The sequence below is a fragment of the Protopterus annectens genome, chromosome 6.part0 (assembly GCF_019279795.1).
Source record: "Protopterus annectens isolate FY-2018-M chromosome 6.part0, PAN1.0, whole genome shotgun sequence".
Taxonomy (NCBI): Eukaryota; Metazoa; Chordata; order Ceratodontiformes; family Protopteridae; genus Protopterus; species Protopterus annectens.
In genome coordinates, this window is record NC_056737.1 from 1597031314 (window position 1) to 1597052127 (window position 20814).

Genomic DNA, 20814 nt, shown 5'->3' on the forward strand with positions numbered 1-20814 from the left:
ATTGTGATATTTATGTGGGATTCAACCCATGCACTTCAGCAGATAACCAAAACAAATTAAAAGGGCTTCTGCCCTTGTCTGTAGCTCAATTGCCTAATACGTCTGGAGCTTTGAAATGATCCAAGAAGCATGCCCCTCAAGCTTCTTTGGGGATTTCAGCTTCGGTGCCACTGAAAAGGCAAAAATTGTCAGATCCGTCTTAATCGGATGAGAGAGAGAGCAGACCTCCTTTGGATCAGAGGAGCTCCTCGAATCCAACATTATTTTCATCAGATGTGACTCCTTTGCAGGTCCAACATTCTTCAGATCCAAAGGTGCTGTTGGATCCATCAGAGATCGTTTTGATCCTGAGCTCCCCATCTCCAAATAAGTCTTCTTTGGATCCAAAGGCCATGGATCAAAGATGAGAGCCATACACTGAGATGCAGTAAATCACCATCTCCAGCTAGATCTACCTATTCTTCAGTCTCTACTAGGTCCTCTAGGCTTTCCCATTCTGAGAGGGACAGGATGATGCAGTGTTTACTTAAGGCTCAGATCAAGCTGGGGCTTTTACGGTCTCCATACCATTTTGGATCAGTGAAAGCCCATCACCCATTCTAGCGACTCCTGTTCTGATCCGACCATCCTCTATAGAATCCCAGGATCTAGATACCTTGAAAAAGATGGAGCAGAGGATAGTACTTTCCTCGACTCCGGCAGTGTTCCAGACCAGCTCGGCTCTGATACTTTTGGAACAGAGTGGGTCCCAGACCCGGTTCAGCACCATCTCAGTGGCGTTGGTTTTGGCTCCACCCTGGTTGGATTTGTCCCTCCCTTTTGGGGCTTTGTCTGTTGACAGTTTGGGGCTGGTGTTTTCTGAAGGCCACAAATCCAGTCGGTCTTCTCTCCTTGGGCTATTTGGCTCCGAGGAAGGAGGGGGAAAGATCCCTAGGTTTGTCAGCTTTTCAGGTGGCAGACAGACTTAGAGATGCATTTCCTCACCCCCCCTGGAACCCATACAGTCCTCTTCCAGGCCCATCCATGGTCTCAGTCATCCTGTCTATGGTTAGCCTGTCCAGGAGGTCCTCCAGCCTCCCTCTCAGCAGTGGGCCCCTTCCTCTTCCAAGTCCTCCCCTATCCCACTGACGAGTAAGTGAATCAGAAAAGGAAGTGCAAGAAGCAGCATGTGGACTCCCCTTTAGAGTCTCTGACTGAGGACACCAATTTTGATGAGGGAGCAGGATCCCCTTGCTCGCCACCCAAATACCTCTCCTTCAGAGATATCCAAGAGATCCTTAAGTAAAAGGGTGGAAGGTCTTCCAAACATCCTTCTCCTGAGGAGTGAGTACTTCTGGAGGCTTTTGGGACAGGCCCATCTACATTCTGGGTGATGCCTCCAGTGGATGAACTCATTGATCTAGTTTCCTGCCATGTCTTGGAGCCACACACCATGGAGCCTATTCCTAGGCACACCAACAAGTTCCTAAGTCCTCCTTCTGATCACCCTCATTGGAGTAAAGGCATTCCATTTGATGCCATCATAGTGTCAACAGCCATAAAGAAGGAGTTAGCAAAACAGAGTTCCTCTGTCCACCCCACCCGAACAAGGAGTCTCGGGCGTTGGACAGTCACAGGAAGCACGTCTATACTTCAGCTACTTTTACACTGAGAGCATTAAACTGTTTGGCACATTTCACGTGCATTTACAGTGATTTGGTCAAGGAACTCACCAACTCTTTCTCAGAGTCTATGTCAGAGGAGGACCTTATGTTTTCCCCCAGCTGTCAAGTCTTGCTTCCTTGTCTAATTCATTGATGAGGATGATTTTCAGTGCAGTGGAAGGAACCTCTTAAATGGCTGGATCAGGCATAGCCTTCAGAGATATGCTTGGTTGAGACTTTGCAGGTTTGCAGAACCCTTCAAGGTGTCCTTTACTAATGCCTCCTTTGATATTTCTTCCTTGCTTGGACCATCAGTTAAGGAAACAGTTAACTGCAGTGAGCAAGAGGGAAAGGCCCTGTCTGCTGTAGGGATCAAGGTGTTCTTCATGTTTCACTGTTGCAGTCATCACATTTGGGTTATCTGCTTGCAGTAGCCCTCAGTCGGCCTGATTAACCAAGTCTTAGGTCCTGCTTCGGTTGCTGTCCCTTCTTCCGTGACGTCAGGTAGTCAGGGGTATAAAACATGCAGCCAATGTCATCACCTCAGTCTTTCTTGTCGTGCGGTGCCCGAAGCAGAAGCAGTTCGCAAGTGCCGGTCGGCCGACTCCTGAAATTTTCATTTTCGAGTTTCAGAACTGAAGTCTTCAACTAAAGCTAAGTTCCCCATTGGGGAAACTTTTTCTTGCTCCTCACTGATGTCAGGAAAAGTTAATAACTGCATTATTTGTGGAAAGCAAATACCTCACAAAGATTTTCATTCTTACTGTATTCCTTACCTAGGCCCTGACCACGACGTACCTTGCTGTCAGTTTTGTACCTTATTTAACCAACGCACTATCCGTCATCGGTATATTTTCGCTTCTAAATATTTCGGTTCTCGGTTCAATTATCTAGAAATGTCGTCTGTAATCCATCCTACTGGCATTCTGAAAAAAACGCAAAGATAAAGACAGAGACAGGCCGCCTAGGTCAAAAGCTGCCGACAACGCTTCTCCCAAGCCAGTCGCCAGTTCGCCGGTACTCAGTGAGGTGTTTTCGCAGCCCCGGATACCCGCTACTTCTGATTCACAGGCCTCTACTGAGACCCATTCGGAGTCCGGTATGCCACGAGATGCTTCAACTGTGGAACCTGTGGTTGTCTCTATCTTGGATGGGTCTGGAGCCGCTGCGCAGGCACTGGCATCTGTGGGTGTATTCAGGCCTACAGACTTGCATATTAAACCAATGCCTCCTTCTTCTTTAAGGCCTAAACCTTGAATCTTGCCTAGAAAACCGATGCCCAGGCCGCATGCTCAGGCCTCTGTGCCTAAAAAACAAATGATAAGAATGGCTGAAGACCTTATAACTTTAATCAGGGGAAGCCAACCTTCCTCTTCTAAAAGATCTAGGACTGAATTTGTTTATGAATCTTCTGACCAGGATTCTGATTTTTCTGATAATCTGGATTTACCCTTATCTACTTATGAGGATTCTGATGCAGAAGACTCTATTCCCTCTGCTTCTCCTCCAGAGGATTTCTCTTTTGGTGAAACCTTGCACACTCTAAGGGAGCATTTCCACTGGGAAAGCCAGGATTTCTCTGATTCAGAAAAGAGGCGTAGGGACTTCTTACTCCTGCCTCAACATAGGCCTTTAGCTATACCTCCTGTACTAGACATTGTTGATGATGCCTATTCGGAATCTAGTTTGGCCCCTGATTCTTTGCCCCCTGCTCCCAGAAAGCCTGACGGATATTACAGGGTTCCTGATTCTCACAAGTTCCTTTTTAAAAATCCTATTGTGGATCCAGAGGCTATTTCACAGGGACCCAAAGGCATTAAGGCTTCTACTGCCAAAAATCCTGTCCCTTCTGATAGAGATTCCAAGGCACTGGATAGATGGGGTAAGAAAGTTTACACTTCGGCAGCTTTGGCCATTAGGGCCTTAAACGGTCAATTTCATATGTTAAAGTATCAACAACATATTATTGGGTTGCATAAACAGAAAATTATGTTGATTCCTGACTGTACTGAAAATAAGGATTTACAGGATTTGATGCATTCTGCTGAACAGGTTGGAAAACATACTTTGCAATGTGGGTTTGATTCTTTAGAGGCCTCTTGCAGGGCTGCTGTCACTGGGTCTGTACTCAGAAGGCATGCTTGGCTTAAGGAGCAATCTCTGCCTGATCTTGTTAAAGCTAAACTGTTGGATGCTCCCATAAATCAGGACTGCCTGTTTGGCAATAAAGCTGAGGAAGTTCTTAAAAAGATGGAAGATAAAGCTAAATCATAAGGCTTTTTTCAGTTATGTTAGGAACCTGGGATGCAACTCCCAGACTTGTTCTGAGTTGATTCTAAACGACAAAAAATACACTGAACCCACAGACATCGCCAATATCCTGGCAGACAGGTTCAGTGCAAACTTCTCCACCCCTTTCCCCCCAAAAGAGCAAGTGTCTATCCTGGCAGGGGGCTGCCTCCCAAACATCTCTGATGCTCAGGTGAAGGCTGCCCTCTCCAAAGCAAAAAACACTGCTTCCATGGGAGCAGATGGCGTCCCGGGTTGCATCCTACATGAACTCCAAGAAGAACTAATCCCTCAAATAAAACAGCTGTACAATCTCAGCCTCACTACAGGATATGTGCCCACAGAATGGCGTACAGCAACAGTGGTCCCACTCCACAAAGGTGGAGCCTCCACGGACCCTGGAAACTATCACCCCATAAGCCTGACTAGCTTAGTCTGCAAGGCTATGGAGAGGGTCATCATGGAGCTCATAAACAAAGACATCAGGGACCTACAGACACTAGATCCTACCCAATTCGGCTTCGTCAAGGGCAGATCCTGCCTTTTGAACCTGGTTGACTTCTTTGAAACAGTCACCAAAGCCATAGATGAAGGGAAGATAGTCCACACAGCCTATCTAGACCTAGCAAAGGCATTTGACACAATACCCCATGCGGGCATCAGAGATAAGCTATCCAGCTTAAATATAAACCCCTATGTCACAAGATGGGTCGCAAACTGGCTCAAAGGCAGAACCCACAGGGTGAGAGTTGCTGGAGCCATGTCAGACTCGAAACCAGTCACAAGTGGTGTCCCACAAGGTTCTGTCCTGGGACCGCTCTTGTTCGGTATATACTTTTCCGAGGTACAGGCCAACGTGGGAGGACTATGGCTCACCAAGTTCGCAGATGACTGCAAACTGGGCGCCATAATCGACTCTCCAGCTGACCCAAACATCCTTCAAAAAGGTCTCACAGAGATGGATAACTGGTGCCAGAGCCATGGTCTAAAGCTAAATGCCAAAAAGTGTATAGTCATACCCTTTGACAAAAACAATGTGCCCACAAACTACTACATAGGCGGTAAACCATTAAGTACAGAGAAAGTAATTAGGGATCTGGGGACCCAAGTTGATATCAATCTCTCCTTTGACAACCACATTGCCAAAGTGGTTAGAAAGAACTTCTACATGGCCCCACCTCATCATGAAAGGATTCACATCTAGATCAAGAGAGGTAATCGTGCCCCTTTATTCATCCCTCATCAGGCCCATCATAGAATACAATGCCCCTTTTGGGATGTACCTTACCCGACACCTGCAGCAATTAGAAAGACCCCAAAAGTACCTCAGCAAGAGGATCAAGGGACTCAAACAGATGTCATATGCTGCTCGGTTAAAAAAAACTCCAGCTCTGCTCAGTTGCATACCGCCTACTTCGAGGCGATCTATGCCTGACATATAAAGCTATGTCCAATCCAGAATTAATGGACATGCTCCACCTCCGTAAATCTAAATCCCTTAGAGCCACATGCTCGAGGGACTTGAACCTCAGCACAGAAATAAATAGGACTTGCTGGAGGGACAGATTCATAACCCAGAGGCTCCCTTCGCTCTGGAATAGAATTCCAGTTCATGTTTAGGCAGAGCACCTCATTGAATCTCTTCAAGAAGAATCTTGATGAGTGAATGGGGGATCGTATGTTTGTTCTGGGGATTACTTCCGTGTCACTATTAGACAGAAGCACAGTAAACTAAACCGTAAAAAGGGCACAGTATACTCAAATCAAGGGGTGGCGTAAGCCAAACAAAATCGGGCTAGGCTTATAATTGCCCCAGGGCAGATAGCCTAGTATGAACCTATGAACCTATAAATCTATGCAAACTGTTACAGATTTCTTACAAGTTCAGCCTCCAAGATTTAGTAGGCATTGGCCCTCTAATAATTGGTCCTTTCCTGCTCCTTCCAGGCTTTCTCAGTCCAAACCCAGACCCAGCAGAAACCCCAAGTTTTAGTCCCAGGGTATGCACAAGACTAAGCAGTGGGGGGTTTCAGCTTCCAAATCTGGGAGTAGTAAGACTTCCCCCCATGTAAAACTGTCTCAATAATTTGACTTAAAAACTTCCAAGCACTTCTCAACTGACTGCTCCTTTTGGGGGAAAGATTGGTCTGCAGGCCAAAAACTGGGAACTCATTACCCAGGACAAATGGGTTTTAAATATAGTTTCCCAAAGATACAGATTTCACTTTCACACATTGCCAATGCCCAATGGTTGGCCAGATCTACCCCCAAATCAGTGGGCAGAAGCTCAAAAACAAATTATCTCTCTTTTAAACATAAAGTCTATTCAAACTGTACCAGAGGAGGAAAAAGGACAAGGTTTCTACTCAAGACTTTTCCTGGTACCCAGAAAAGACAATTCATGGCATCCAATCCTGGACCTGTCTACTCTAAACATCTTTTTGGTGATTCCAAAATTCAAGATGCTGACTCTTCACCAGTTGCTTCCCATGCTAGGAAAAGATGCCTGGATAGCAACACTCGATTTAAAGGAAGCATACCTGCACATCCCAATCAGGGAATCTTGCAAACGATACCTACACTTCAAAGCAGGTTACAATCACTACCAGTTCTGTGCACTGCCCTTTGGCTTATCTACTGCACCCAGGGTATTCACAAAGTGTCTAGCTGCAGTCATTGCATTTTGCAGGCAAAGAAATATTCAAATATACCCATACTTGGATGTTTGTCTAATTCAGGCAGAAAGCCAGGGCATACTTTTCAATCATCTGGCTTTTGTACAAAGAGTGCTAACTTATCTAGGGGTACACTATAAAAAAAAAGAAATCACACCTAGTACCCTGTCAACAAATTATATTCCTGGGAGCAAGCTTGAATACAACTTCCCAGATGGCTTTCCTCATGCCAGAGAAGCAAATTCATCTGACAACCTACTTCAAACTAGTGGCCACAAAAACCCTGTTATCTGCAAGGCAAATATTGCAAGCCTTTGGGTTCATGGCCTCCTGCATTCTGCTAATTCCATATGCAAGACTGCATATGAGGAAACTACAATGGTACCTAAAAAGCCTATGGTGTCAACATTCATAGGATCTAGAAGCAATGATTCCTATCATACCTTGCCTACACCTGGAATTTCTTTGGTGGGTAGACGCGTGCCACCTAAACAAGGGACTACCATTCACCCTCCCCCCCTGCCATCCAAACGTTAACAACAGACGCATTAGACTATGCATGGAGGGCTCACCTGACAGGGAAGTGCATTCATAGCAAATGGGACCCAGGTCAAATGCACTTGCATATCAATCAAAAAGAAATGTTAGCTGTCCAGAATGCTCTGACAGCCTTCAAGGACCACATTCTTTCAGGACAATTAATGGTAAAGACGGACAACACCACTGTTATGTGGTACATAAACAAGCAGGGGGGGTACCCATTTTTACCCCCTCTGCAGACAAGCCATGGCATTGTGGAACACAGCCTTGAGCTACCAGATGCATTTACAAGCTCAAGTCCTGCCAGGAAAACTAAATACACTGGCAGATGGACTAAGCAGAAACCTCATGGACCCACATGAGTGGAAACTGGAACCAAGGATTTTCAACATGCTGACAAACAAATGGGGGAGCCCAGATCTAGACCTGTTTGCATCCCCCCAGAGCTACCAATTGGACAAATTTTGCACAAGGACTCCCCACAAACAGGCTTGGAAAATGGATGCCCTGTTCTTCAGTTCATGCTTTTCCTCCTCTGCCTCTTCTCTCCAAAGTCCTGCTAAAGATCAAACAGGACAAACCAAGGACAGTATTGATTGCACCAGACTGGCCTTGCCAACACTGGTGTACCCCCTCTTGCGCAGTGTGTCACTGTTAGTCCCATGGCACTTGCTTCTGACCCCCTATCCTGTTATCTCAACAGGAGTATCAGATTCTGCACCCTCAGCTTCAAACCCTGAACCTAGTAGCCTGGCTAATTACCTAATCTCTCCCTTACCTTCCCTCAGTAAACCAGTGATGGATATCATTTTAGAGGCAAGGAGGCCTAGTACTAGAAAATCTTATGCTGAAAAATGGAAAAGATTCTGTGCCTGGAGCCAAGCTCAAGGAATGAGCACAGCAGTGCCCATCTTACCTCAGATTTTACAATACTTAACTGAGATGCTTCACAAGGGATTTTCTTTTTCCTCCATCAAAATTCACGCCTCAGCCATTTCAGCTCACTACAGTGCAGAACCTCCCCTCTTTTCACATCCACTGCTCAAGCAGTTCCTCAGAGGGGCCAAAAATGTAAGACCACCCAGCAGAGTCCCAACTCCAACCTGGGACCTTAACTTTGTATTGGAGAAACTCACTCTTCCTCCTTTCGAGCCAGCTGCTAGTGTGTGCATCTTTAGGCTTTTCCCGGTTAGGGGTTGCCACAGAGGAACTCCGGTCCACTAATGATTGGCAGTAGAGTTTTACGTGCTGGCTTGCTGGGCCTAACGCACAACCTTCAACAAAGGAACGCCCATTCACGCATGTCGCCACACAAGACGCTGTAACTGAGAATCGAACAGGCAACGTCTAACTGTGAGGCGACAACGCTACCGCAGCACTACCATCGCAGCTTTGTGCCAGCTGCTAGTGCAGATTTAAAATTCCTTTCTTGGAAAACAGCCTTTCTTTTAGCCATCACTTCAGCAAGAAGGGTATCTGAATTACAGGCCCTCATGGCAGTGGAACCTTTCATCATCTTTCATGTGAACAGGGTGTCCCTCAGGACCAATCCTTCCTTCATTCCCAAGGTGGTATACAGTGTGGCCCTTAATCAGTCCATTCATTTGCCAACCTTCTTTCCTAATCCTCAGAACAAAGGAGAATGGATACTGCACTCCTTAGATGTGCACAGATAGCTTAGATTCTACTTGGACAGGACTAAACCTCAAAGGAAATCTGACCAACTGCTGGTGGCATTTGCTGCAGGGGCAGAGGGGAAAGCTATTTCAAAGCAAACCATTTCCAAATGGATAGGCCATTGTTCATAGGTTCATAGGTTCATACTAGGCTATCTGCCCGAGGGCATTTATAAGCCTAGCCAGTGTGTGTTTGGCTTTCGGCACCCATTTTAAATTAATTTTGCTGTGCCCTTTTTCGAGGTTAGTATACTGTGCCTCTGTCTGACAGTGACACAGAAGTGATACCCGGGGTAAACCTACGATCTCCCATCCACTCATCAAGATTCCTCTTGAAGAGAGTCAATGAGGGACTCTGTCTAACCTGGACTGGGGTTTTATTCCAGAGTGAAGGGAGCCTCTGGGTTATGAATCTGTCCCTCCAGCATGTCCTATTTATTTCAGTGCTGAGGTTCAAGTCTCTCGAGCGCGTAGCTCGATGGGATTTGGATTTTCTGAGGTGCAGCATGTCAATTAATTCCGGGTTGGACATGGCTTTATACGTCAGGCACAGATCGCCTCTGAGCAGGCGGTATGCCACTGAGTAGAGCTGGAGTTTCTTTAACCGGGCAGTATATGGCATCTGTTTGTGCCCTTTAATCCTCTTGGTGAGGTACTTTTGGGGTCTTTCCAGTTGCTGCAGGTGTCTGGTAAGGTACATCCCAAAAGGGGCATTGTACTCAATTATGGGCCTGATGAGGGATGAGTAAAGAGGCATGATGACCTCCCCTGATCTAGATGTGAATCCCTTCATGATTAGGTAGGCTATATAAAATGTTTTTTTAACCACTTTGGCCATGTGGTTGTCAAATGAGAGATTACTATCAACTTGGGTCCCCAGGTCCCTAATTACTTCTTCTGTACTTAATGGATTACCACCTATGTGGTAATTTGTGGGCACTTTGTTTTTGCCAAAGGGAATAACTATACACTTTCTGGCGTTTAGCTTGAGGCCTTGGCTCTGGCACCAGTTGTCTGTTTCTATGAGGCCCTTTTGGAGGATGGTTGTGTTGGCTGGAGAGTCGATTATGGCGCCCAGTTTGCAGTCATCTGCGAACTTGGTCAGTCACAGTCCTTCCGAGTTGGCCTGTACCTCCGAGAAATATATACCAAACAAGAGAGGTCCCAGGACTGAGCCTTGTGGGACGCCACTTGTAACTGGTTTGGAGTCTGACAAGGCTCCAGCAATTCTAACCATGTGGGTTCTGTCCTTGAGCCAGTTTGCAACCCATCTAGTGACATAGGGGTTTATATTTAATCCGGTGAGCTTATCTATAATGCCCGAGTGGGGTATTGTATCGAAGGCTTTTGTGAGGTCCAGGTAGGCTGTGTGGACCAACTTCCCCTCGTCAATGGCCTTGGTGACTGTTTCAAAGAAATCAACCAGGTTTAAGAGGCAGGATCTGCCCTTAACAAAGCCGAACTGGGTAGGATCCAGTGTCTGTAGGTCCCCAATATCTTTATTTATGAGGTCCATGATGATCCTTTCCATAGCTTTGCAGACCAAGCTAGTCAGGTTTATGGGGCTATAGTTTCCAGGATCCGTTGAGGCACCACCTTTGTGGAGAGGGACCACTGTTGCTGTACGCCACTCTTTGGGTACATATCCTGTAGTAAGGCTGAGATTGAACAGTAGTTTTATGTTTGGGTTTAGCTCTTCTTGGAGTTCATGTAGGACGCAGCCCAGGACACCATCTGGTCCCATTGATGCTGTGTTTTTTGCTTTGGAGAGGGCAGCTCTTACCTGAGCATCTGAGATGTCAGGGGGGCAGCACTCTGCTGGGATAGATATTTGCCCTTTTGGTGGGGGGGGGAGTTTGCACTGAACCTGTCAGCTAGGATGTTGGCAATGTCTGTGGGTTTGGTGTATTTTTTGTCATTTTGGACTAATTCTGAGCATATCTGGGAATTCCCACCCAGGTTCCTAACATAACTAAAGAAAGCCTTGTGATTATCCTTAGTGTCCTGTGCAATTTTTCTCTGTAAGCTGGCCTTAGACGATTTTATGAGTGCCCGTAGTTTTTTGCTAATACTGATCAGAGATGCCTTCCCTTTTTGGGATTTTGCTCTATCATGTAGGAGCTTCCTCCTTCTATTGTATAGTTTGTTTATGGCTGGGGTCCACCAGACAGGATGTCTGCCTTTGGAGGATTGGGTCTTGGTTTTATTTGGGATTGCATGATCCATGCATTCCTGAAGGTGTTCATAGAATGCGTTTATAAAGGATTCTGCGGTTTGGGCCATATTTTCCACAGGCCCGGGGGCTTTGAAGGATTCCACCATGGTTTTGAGGAGTGTGAAATTTGCTTTAGAGAAGTTTTTCACTATGGTTTTCAGGGCAGGGGGTGGAGTCGGGATGTGAATATCCAGTGAGATTAGTTTATGGTCTGATCTTACCAGTGAGGGATACACTTCTGGTCTGGAGCATAGAGTCCCCATGTTGGTGATGATCAGGTCCAGTATGTTTTCCCCTCTTGTGGGAGTGGTAACAAGTTGTTCCATAGCATTTGAGTTTATAAATTCTAGGAACCTTTGGGCTAGGGTGTTGGAACTAGAGTAATGCTCCCAGTCTATGTTTGGGTAGTTGAAGTCGCCCAATATAATGGTGTTTGGAGAGACCTTCATATTTTCCAGTGTTCTCAGGAAGGCCGAGTGGGGTTCCTGGGTTTGGGAGGGTGGTCTGTAGCAGGCTATAAACTGGAAGGCAGTTTTACCCACTGTTAGTTGCACATGGATAGTCTCTGATGCTTCGTGCTGTGCCACCAACCTGGAGGTGTGGGTATCTTTGACTAATATCGATACTCCCCTTCCTTTTGTGGTTCGGTCCGAGTTTTGGGGCTGAAAAGCATGGTATGAGGTATAACCTGGTAGTGCTGGGGTGCTCTCGGGAGCCTTGAACCAGGTTTGTGTTACTGCACAGATATCGATGTTCTCCATGCTAAGGAGAGTTTTGAGTGTGTGCATCTTGAGGTTTAGACTTCTGGCGTTGAGTAGCATTACTCTTAGTTTCTTATCCCTTGTGATACCTATGGAGGGTGGGTTTGTCTTTTGAGCCTTGCCTAAAAAAGGCACTATGGGGGTAACAAGAGCCTTTGCCAATATCCGAAAGCCCAGGGGTGACAGGTGCAAGCCGTCCCTAGCGAAGCATTGTGGCTTGTTGAGCATGTCATCCCAGGCTGACAGGCATTGGATCCCCTTTGAATGACACCAATACTTAAGCCAATTGTTGAAATTGATCATCTTGTCTTCATATTGTGGCATCATTCTTGGTGAGGGTAAGATGCTACACAATGTCAGGGTCATACCGGCCAGGACTACATGCTCAGAGAGCCCCTCTATGTCTCTTTTCATGTAGTCTAGGGAGGTACATCTCAGGTCATTCACATCAGCATGGACAATGACTGAGTCATATTTGTACTTGCCTTGGAGTGACCTGAGTGCTTGTGTTATGTGGCGGATCCTAGCACCCGACAGGCAGCTCACCGTGACCTTCTCCTTGTTCAGCCTGGCGAGCGGGACGTCACTGTGCCTGACGATAGAGTCACCTATTACAAGTGTAATAATTGTATTGTATTAATTTCTGCTACAAGCACCATGGAAAACCTATCCCACAGGGGATCAGACCCCACTCAACCAGGGCTGCATCTACCTCTACAGCCTTTCTCAGAGGTGTCCCTACCAGGACATCCTAGAAGCTGCTACCTGAAGTTCTGTACATACTTTCATCAAGCATTACCATCTGCCAATTTTCTCTAAATCCAGAGCTTGCTTTACCACTGCAGTCTTGCAGGGCCTTATAGCTGGTCCTAATGCTATCTAAATTCCTCCTCCCATCCTTTGCTTTGGGAATCTACCCAAATGTGATGACTGCAACAGTGAAACACGAAGAATATAGTACAGTTGTGTACACTTACCATAAATGTAGATGTTGGAGTGTATTCACTGTTGCAGTCCTGGTTACCCTCCCTCTAGCCCCTCGACTTCTTTTGGCTATAACTCTACTCTCCTTTACTATGTTCAAAAGCTTTTTGGTGTATCTGCTTTTTTTTTGGAGGTGTAACCTTGTATATTTATAGATTTATTTGCTTCTCATTAGGGGGGCACCTGACATCTGGGGCAAGAAAAACTGAGGTAATGACGTCGACTGCATGTTTTATACCCGTGACGACCTGACATCACGGAAGAAGGGACAGCAACTGATGCAGGACCCAAGACTTTGTTAATCAGGCCGACTGAGGGCTACTGCAAGCAGATAACCCAAATGTGATGACTGCAACAGTGAATACACTTGAACCTCTACATTTATGGTAAGTGTACACAACTGTACTTTTTCTTCTCCCTCAAAGGCCTTTTTCAAGGGACCAGCGTAGTGAAAAGAAATTGTGGTTAAAAAGTCTCTGGGTTCTTTCCAGGATTCTCACAATGACTCCTCATCCAGAGGCAGAGGACGGTGGTTTAATGAGAGATGCCACCCTAAAGGCAGAAGGGGTCCACAAAATTAGGGCTTCAGAGAACCTTTCTCTGACGAGCCCTATCAGCGCTGCCTGATTGTCCTGCTCTGGAAGCAGTTAGGGGCTGACTTTCATTGCACCTAGATGCCTGGACAAAACTAACAAATGACATCTGGATGCTAAACATAATTTCAAGAGGTTATTACATTCCCATTTTCCTTCCTGCATCACCCTTTGAAAGGAATCTCTCCAACGTCCCACCCAGTCAGAGGGAGTATGCCATACAAGAAGTTTTGGTGCCATAAAAGACAGGGGACCTACGGCCGATATTGGACCTGAGCAAGCTAAACTTGTATTTCAATAAGTCAAAAGTTTTGCATGGTAACGGTTCGGTCCATTCTGCCATTACTACACAGGTATGATTAGTTCTGCTCTGTAGATCTTCAGGATGCGTACTATCACACAAAGATTGACAGATGCTTCAGGAAACACTTGTTCTTCTGGTTGGGAGCTAATTATTACCACTTCAGAGCACTGCCCTTTGGACTTACCACAGCCCCTGGGTGTTTACCAAATGTATGTTAGTAGTGGCAGTTCACCTGAGACTGTAAGGATTCCAGGTATTTCCATACTTAGACGGTTGGCTCCTAACTGCACTATCATGGCATCAACTGGTTCAAGTAATGCAGTACCTATTACACACCTTCAGTCAGCTGGGGATCATAATAAATCTGGCAAAGTCAAAACTAACACCTGTGCAGAGAATAAAGTTCACAGGAATGCAACTGAACACATTCAGTCAAGTAACAGCCTTTACCGTTAGATGGGTCTTCCCTGAGACTACAAATGCAAGTCTTACTGGAGGCACCCGCACCTCCAGCAAGATTTATCCTAAGAGCTCTAGGTTCCATGATGGCTGCCATACTTATCATAGGATCATAGGAGATTACTAGGCTAATGGCTCTGGGGCCCTTACAAGCCTAGCCAAGAGTTTATCCCCAAAAAAGAAACCAAAATCAGCACGTGCCACTTCTGTCAATGAGGGACACAGGTGGAACCCCATTGACAGATTTGTGGTTGCCCATCCACTCATCAAGGTTTCACTTGAAAAGGGTCAGCGGCGTACTTTGTTTGACGTGTATGGGGAGTCTATTTCAGAGACGGGGCAGCATCTGGGAGACAAACCTGTCTCTCCAGCAGGTTTTGTTAATGTTACACATTGGATTTAAGCCTTTCAATCGGGTACTACACAAGCAGTTAGACTTATGGATATGGAGCATCTCTAGTAGAGCAAGGTCTGAGATTGCTATTGCCCTGTAGGTGAGACACGCATCACCTCTGAGCAATCTGTACGATACAGAGTAGACTGACAGTGATTTGAGCCTGTCCACATAGGACAGGTGTTGGATGGCACGGATTCTCTTTTGAGGTATTTTTGTGGCCTTTCCAGTTGGTGCAGGTGTTTGGAGAGGTACATACCGAACAGGGTGTTGTACTCAATTATTGGCCTAATGAAGGAGGAGTACAGAGAGGTAATGACCTCCTTTTTTCTGGATGCAGTCCGTTTACTTATGAGATGAACCAAGTAAAAGGCTTTTCTGACCACTGCCGCTACATGATAGTCAAATGTGCGATTGTTGTTAACTTGTGTACCCAGGTCTCTCGCCACAGGTTGTGTGCTTAGGGGGTTGCCACTAATGTGGTAATCAGTAGAGGCTGTCTTTTTGCCAGATGGGATGATGATACATATTTTTGCATTTAACTTTGGCACTAGTCATTTGTTGCTGTGAGACCCTCTTGAAGTATGTTAACATCATTTGGGAAGTCAATGACAGCAACCAACTTACAGTTGTCTGCAAACCTCATAAGCCACAGACCTTTTATCTTTGCCTGGACCTCTGAGAAGTAGATGCGAAACAATAGGGGTCCCATGACAGATCCCTGGGGGACACCACTAGTGACAGGTCTGCTATCAGAGGTAGTGGCACCTGTTTTGACCTTGTGGGTCCTATCTGTGAGCCAGTTGGCCACCCACCTGATGAGATAGGGATTTAGTCCAAGTTCTGTTAGCTCTTCAATGATGTCCGAGTAGGGGATTGTGTCAAAGGCTTTGGCCAAGTCAAGGTATGCTGTGTGTACTGACTTTCCCTCATCCAGTGCCTTGGTGCCAGTCTCAAAAAAGTCAACCAGGTTCAACAGGCAAGATCTGCCCTTGATGAATCTGAACTGACTGGGGTCAAGTGCTTGGAGATTGCCTATGTCCTTGTTTATGAGGTCCATAATAATATGCTCCATGGCCTTACAGATCAGACTTGTCAAGCTAATGGGGCAATAGTTTCCAAGGTCAGTAGTGGCACCATCTTTATGCAAAGGGATGCCAATGGCAGTTCTCCACTCTGCTGGAATGAAGTCTGTACTTAGGCTATGGTTGAATAGGGTGCTCAATGGCGAGGCTAGTTATTGCTAGAGATGTTGCAGAATACAGCCTGGGATACTATCAGGTCCCACGGAAGCTGTGTTCTTTGCCTTGGATAAGGCCTTTAACACTTGATTTATGGAGATATGAGGTGTGGTGCAAGTATTGGGGATGTTGAATGGGCCTTTGGGGGGATGGGGGGTGAAGACTGCACTGAACCTATCCGCTAGCAGGCTGGCTAAGTCAACAGGGCCAGTGTAAGTGGCACCATTAAGAACTAATTCAGAGCAAAGCTGGGCTTTGCCATGGAGGATTTTGACATAACTGAAAAAGGCTTTGTGGTTAGCCTTTGTTTTGGAGGCTAGTTTCATTTCATAATTGGCTTTGAAGGTTTTCACTAGTGATCTAATTTGCTTGTTGAGGCTAAGGAGGGAGTTTTCCATCTGGGAATTTGTGCATTTTTACCATTGGATAACAACAGTTTTCTACCTTTTGTTTTAAAGCTTGTTGGTAGAGGATGTCCACCACATAGGTTTGTGTTTCCTTGAGGAGCAGGTTTTAGTTCTTTTGAGTATGGCTGAGTCCATGCAATTGTGTACAAGTGCTTGCATACTGTTCAGCATATTTGTCTGGATCCTCTGAGGAAGGCAGTGGTGTGAAGCTACTGACACCCTCCCTTAGAAGGTTGTAGTCATTTTTTGAGAAGCTTTTTAGCCTGGTTATGGCTGAGGGTTAGACGGTATAGACACTTCGAATGAGACAGACCAGTGGTCTGATCTCACCAGGGAAGAACTTGCTATGAGGGTGGTGCAGCAGTCACCCATATTGGTGGGAACCAAGTCTAAAATGCTATCTCCCCTTGTGGGTGATGAGACAAGCTGGTCCGGCGCATTAGAATTGAAGAAATCAAAGAATCGTTGGGTGAGTGCATTGGAGCAGGAATAGTTCACCCAGTTTATGGTGGGGTAGTTGAAGCACCAAGGATCAGGGTGTTAGGGGGTCCCTTGATGGACTCGGATAGGTCCAGCTTGGAGGAGTGGGTTTCCTGAGTCATGGAGGGGATCAGTAGCTGGCTATAACTTGGATGAGTGTCTTGCCAATTGTCAGTTGCACCTGGAGAAATTCTAGTGCATCATGCTGGCAAATCCGTCTGAAGGTGTGCTTGTCTTTATGAAAATAGAAACTCTACCACCCTTAGTCTTCCCGACCTCATTTTGGGGCCGGAATGTGTGGAATGAGGTATAGTCTGGTAAGGTATGGGTGCTCTATCTAGTGTCATTGGCAAGATTTTTTATGCAAGTGCTTCAGTGGACTCTAGCAGTTCAATGGTCCATTCTTTGTCATGCATTAAATGCCCTGATTAAACTGACGCAAGTCTGCAGGCATCATCTTCAATGTTGAGTGTTATCGGATGATCTTTATATATGCAGGCCCATTTCCCTTCACCTTCCAATGTCCACAGTGAACGCAGACGCTTCATTGTTGGAGTGGGGGGACATTACGAAGGAAAATTGGTCCCCAACAGAGATCAAATTGCACATCTGTAGTCTAGAGATGAGAGCAGTCCTTCTGACATTGCAAACTTTCTAAGACTGCTTACCTCTGGGAAGGATAGCACTTCACACAGACAAACATGTCAGTAGTGTGTTGTTTCAATAAACGGGGGGAACCCATTCATACCCATTAGGCAGAAAGGCTATGAGAGTGTGGGAACTGGCACTCTCTTCGAACTGCTTTCTTGTTGCAATGCACATTCCCGCCGAGACTAGCATTCTAGCGGACAGACTCAGCAGGTCTGTCTTGAGTCCACACGAGTGGTCCCTAAATCATTCAGTAGTGAACCAAATCTTCCTCCGATGGGGCCAGCATTGCTGCAACCTTTTTGCATCTACTCTGAACACCAAATGCAGCAAGTACTTTGCTGTGATCCTCCTAAGTGGGGAGTCACCCAGGGATGCTCTAGTGCCTAATTGGCCTCCGGGTCTCCTGTACCCCTACCCTACAATTCATTTGATTCCAAATGTTCTCCAAAAAGGCCAGTAAGTTGAAGAGTACTCTAATCCTCAAGGCTCCTTTCTGACCTCATCTGGTATGGTTCCCCTTCCTATGGTCTCATGCCAAATATCCACCATAGATATTGGATCTCAGACAGGATCTGATTTTTCAACTGTCAGAACACCAACCTCCCTGTGTCAGATCCCCCAAGACTAACCTCTTGTTTTCTCCACTTCCAGTGATTATAAGAAAGTCTAGGCTGGCCTCCCCAGTCCAGGAAATCATATTTGCTTCTCAAAAACCTTCTACAAAAAAGGTATACAATAGTAAATGGAAGAGATTTTCAGTGTGGGCATCAAACTAGGACATTGACCCCTTTTCAGCACCCATCTCAGCTATTCTTCTTTTCCTGAGTACTCTTTTTCAAAATGGAGCCAGTTTTTTTTTTTTTTTTTTACAATCAAGTTACAATTGGCAGCGATTGCTAATTTCCACGTTGCAGAATAGTCTGATGCACTAAATTCCATCTCAGCATCCAGATTATGCAAGGCCTTTATGAAAGGAATTTTTCTTCTCAGATCCCTGGTTAAAGATCCTTCCCATCCTTGTGATCTGACTTTGGTCCTACAAGGTCTCACTCAGAGACCCAACTGATTACTGCGACATAAAATTTCTATCTTGTAAGACCATTTTTCTTGTGGCCATTACTTTAGCCAAAAGGATATTGAAACTTCAGGTGTTATCATCCAAACTACCTTATATTACCTTTTTTCAAAGACAGAATTTCTCTGTGGACGAATCCTTCCAGGTGTTTTTTTTTTCCTAACCATTCCATCAGGGGTTAATATGTGCTTCACCTACTTGACATTCATAGACTGTTGCGTTTCTGTCTGCACAGGACAAAGGAACATAGGAAATCTGAACAGCTCTTGGTATCCTTTTCACCTAACCATCTAGGCCAAGAAGTGTCTAGAGTAACTCTAGTGAAATGGATCACTAATTACATTTCCACCATTTATTCCTTAAAGGGCTTACAGTTGCCCCATCCACCAAGAGCCCATTCTACCAGGTCGATGTTCACTTTTCTGGCTTTTTTAAGCTAGAACCTGTATTGATGAAATTTGTGCTGTGTCAACTTGGTCAAATGCCCCTACCTTTGTGTCACATTACAAATTGGATATAGACTCCAGAGTACAGCATCCTTTGGCTCTGCGGTTCTCAGGCATACTCTTCCATAGGGGCCACCCAGGAAATCAAGTTGCTTGAAACTCTGACCCAGTGGTGAGGAAGAATGAAATAGACATCATCAGATTTAGGAGTTATGTATTTACCATGACTTGGCATCTATGTTGTCTAGTTTCATTCTTCGTCACATCCCATCCAACCTTCCCCCTTCCAGAAAGTCTAGAGATATCTAGAGGAATCAAGGCTCCATAGATTCATAATTTGAGCTTTAGATTAGAGTAATATCTTTGTGTTTATAAATTATGTTTCTATGCTTATTTCTTTTTTCTGGGGCAGTAAACTCGATCTGAGGAGTTAGGAGACGCAGGGCTTTATGTCAGTGGGAGGAGCTCAATACTTGAAGCATCAGTCTTTTGGAATGGCAAGATTGGGTCCGATATTGGATCCTATGACCCAGTGGTGAGAAAGAATGAAATTGGATAACACAGATGCCAAATTATCCATACTTATGAGGACAGGATAAAATGAAGTATTTAGGAGAATGGATTAAAAATTATACTGATGTGGCAGCTAAGAATATGTGAGAAGAGACCAAACAAAAGCTAATACAAAAATTGAAAAAATAGATCCTCTGTTATATGGCTATTGATAGTAAGATACAAGCAGTTAAAATGTTTTTAGTCTCTTTAGTCTTATATAGAGGTCAGGCATATTCTTATCAACCAGAGTAGAAATTGTGGATAGTAATTAATAAAGGGTTGAAGTATTTTATCTGGGAGGGGAAGATAGCAAGAGTCAAGTGGAATAAGCTTATTCTTCCAATAGAATATGGTGGATTGGGATTACCCAAGTTGAAGGGGTATTTCAGAACAGCACAGTTAAGGCTCCTGTACATAGCACAAGCAGAAAACTATAGCTCAAAATGGAAAGAAATGATGAAGAAATAGGGGGGAAGTTCAAGTAACAGAAGAAACAGGGGTGAAGTTCAAGTAACAGAGAGAGACTGGGATTTTGGATGTAAACATTTAAGCCAACAACAATAATCATACAGAATGTTATATTTATAAAGTAGCAGAAGTTATTCTAAGAACTGAATCAGTATGGGAATGGAGAAAGGAGATTCTGCCAATAGGGGTGACTGCAATTAGGGATATAGACAATAGGCAAGAGAGGCGGGAGTATATTATAGAAAACTGGCAAAGGAACCAAGGTATTGGGAGCAAATCACTAGAGAGGGAAGGGTAATAGAATGGGAAGATGCCAAGAACTTATTTGGACTGCAGGTTAGAGATTGCCTTCCATATCAAGGAATGATATCCGAGTACAGGCAAAGAGAAAGAAATAGGGGGTCCTAAATGAAAGTCCAGCACTGATAGAGTTGTTAGTAGAATCTAGAACAGAAGTGGCTGTTAAGAAAAAAGGAATAATTAGCAGAGCATATAAAATATTGTATGATAACTATAAGAATCAATCAGAAGAGGTTAGGAAGAATTGGGAAGAGAGATTGGATAAGCAATTCACAAAGAAACAACCACAAGCAGGCTCCAAATAATCTTGCCTCAGGTAGACAGCAAATGTTGGAGATGTGGTGGGGAAGAAAGAGGTAACTGGGAACATATTTTCTGGGAGTGTAATGAGTTGGCTGATTTTAAAGATTCCCTGCAGACTGTGTCAGAGATGCTAGTTGAGCAAATTGGAGTGACTAGGGAAACTATGATACAGAGTTGGAATTTCCTAGAAATAGTAATTCCTTGCTGAGGCTAATTATGATGGCTGCCAAAAAGCAATAACTAGAAAATGGAAATGAAAATCTAAACCAACTTCACTAGAAGTAACAAAGATAGTAACAGAGATAAAACAACTGGAACTGCGATCTTTAGAAAAAATGTAGGAGTAAATTACACA

At 45.0% G+C, this 20814-nt stretch overlaps 1 protein-coding gene across 2 annotated transcripts in view; it reads left to right on the forward strand.

Annotated features, from left to right (window-relative positions):
* USP40 (ubiquitin specific peptidase 40) overlaps positions 1–20814 on the forward strand; it is a 3368940-nt gene that overhangs the window by 1628504 nt on the left and 1719622 nt on the right. The window lies entirely within an intron of this gene.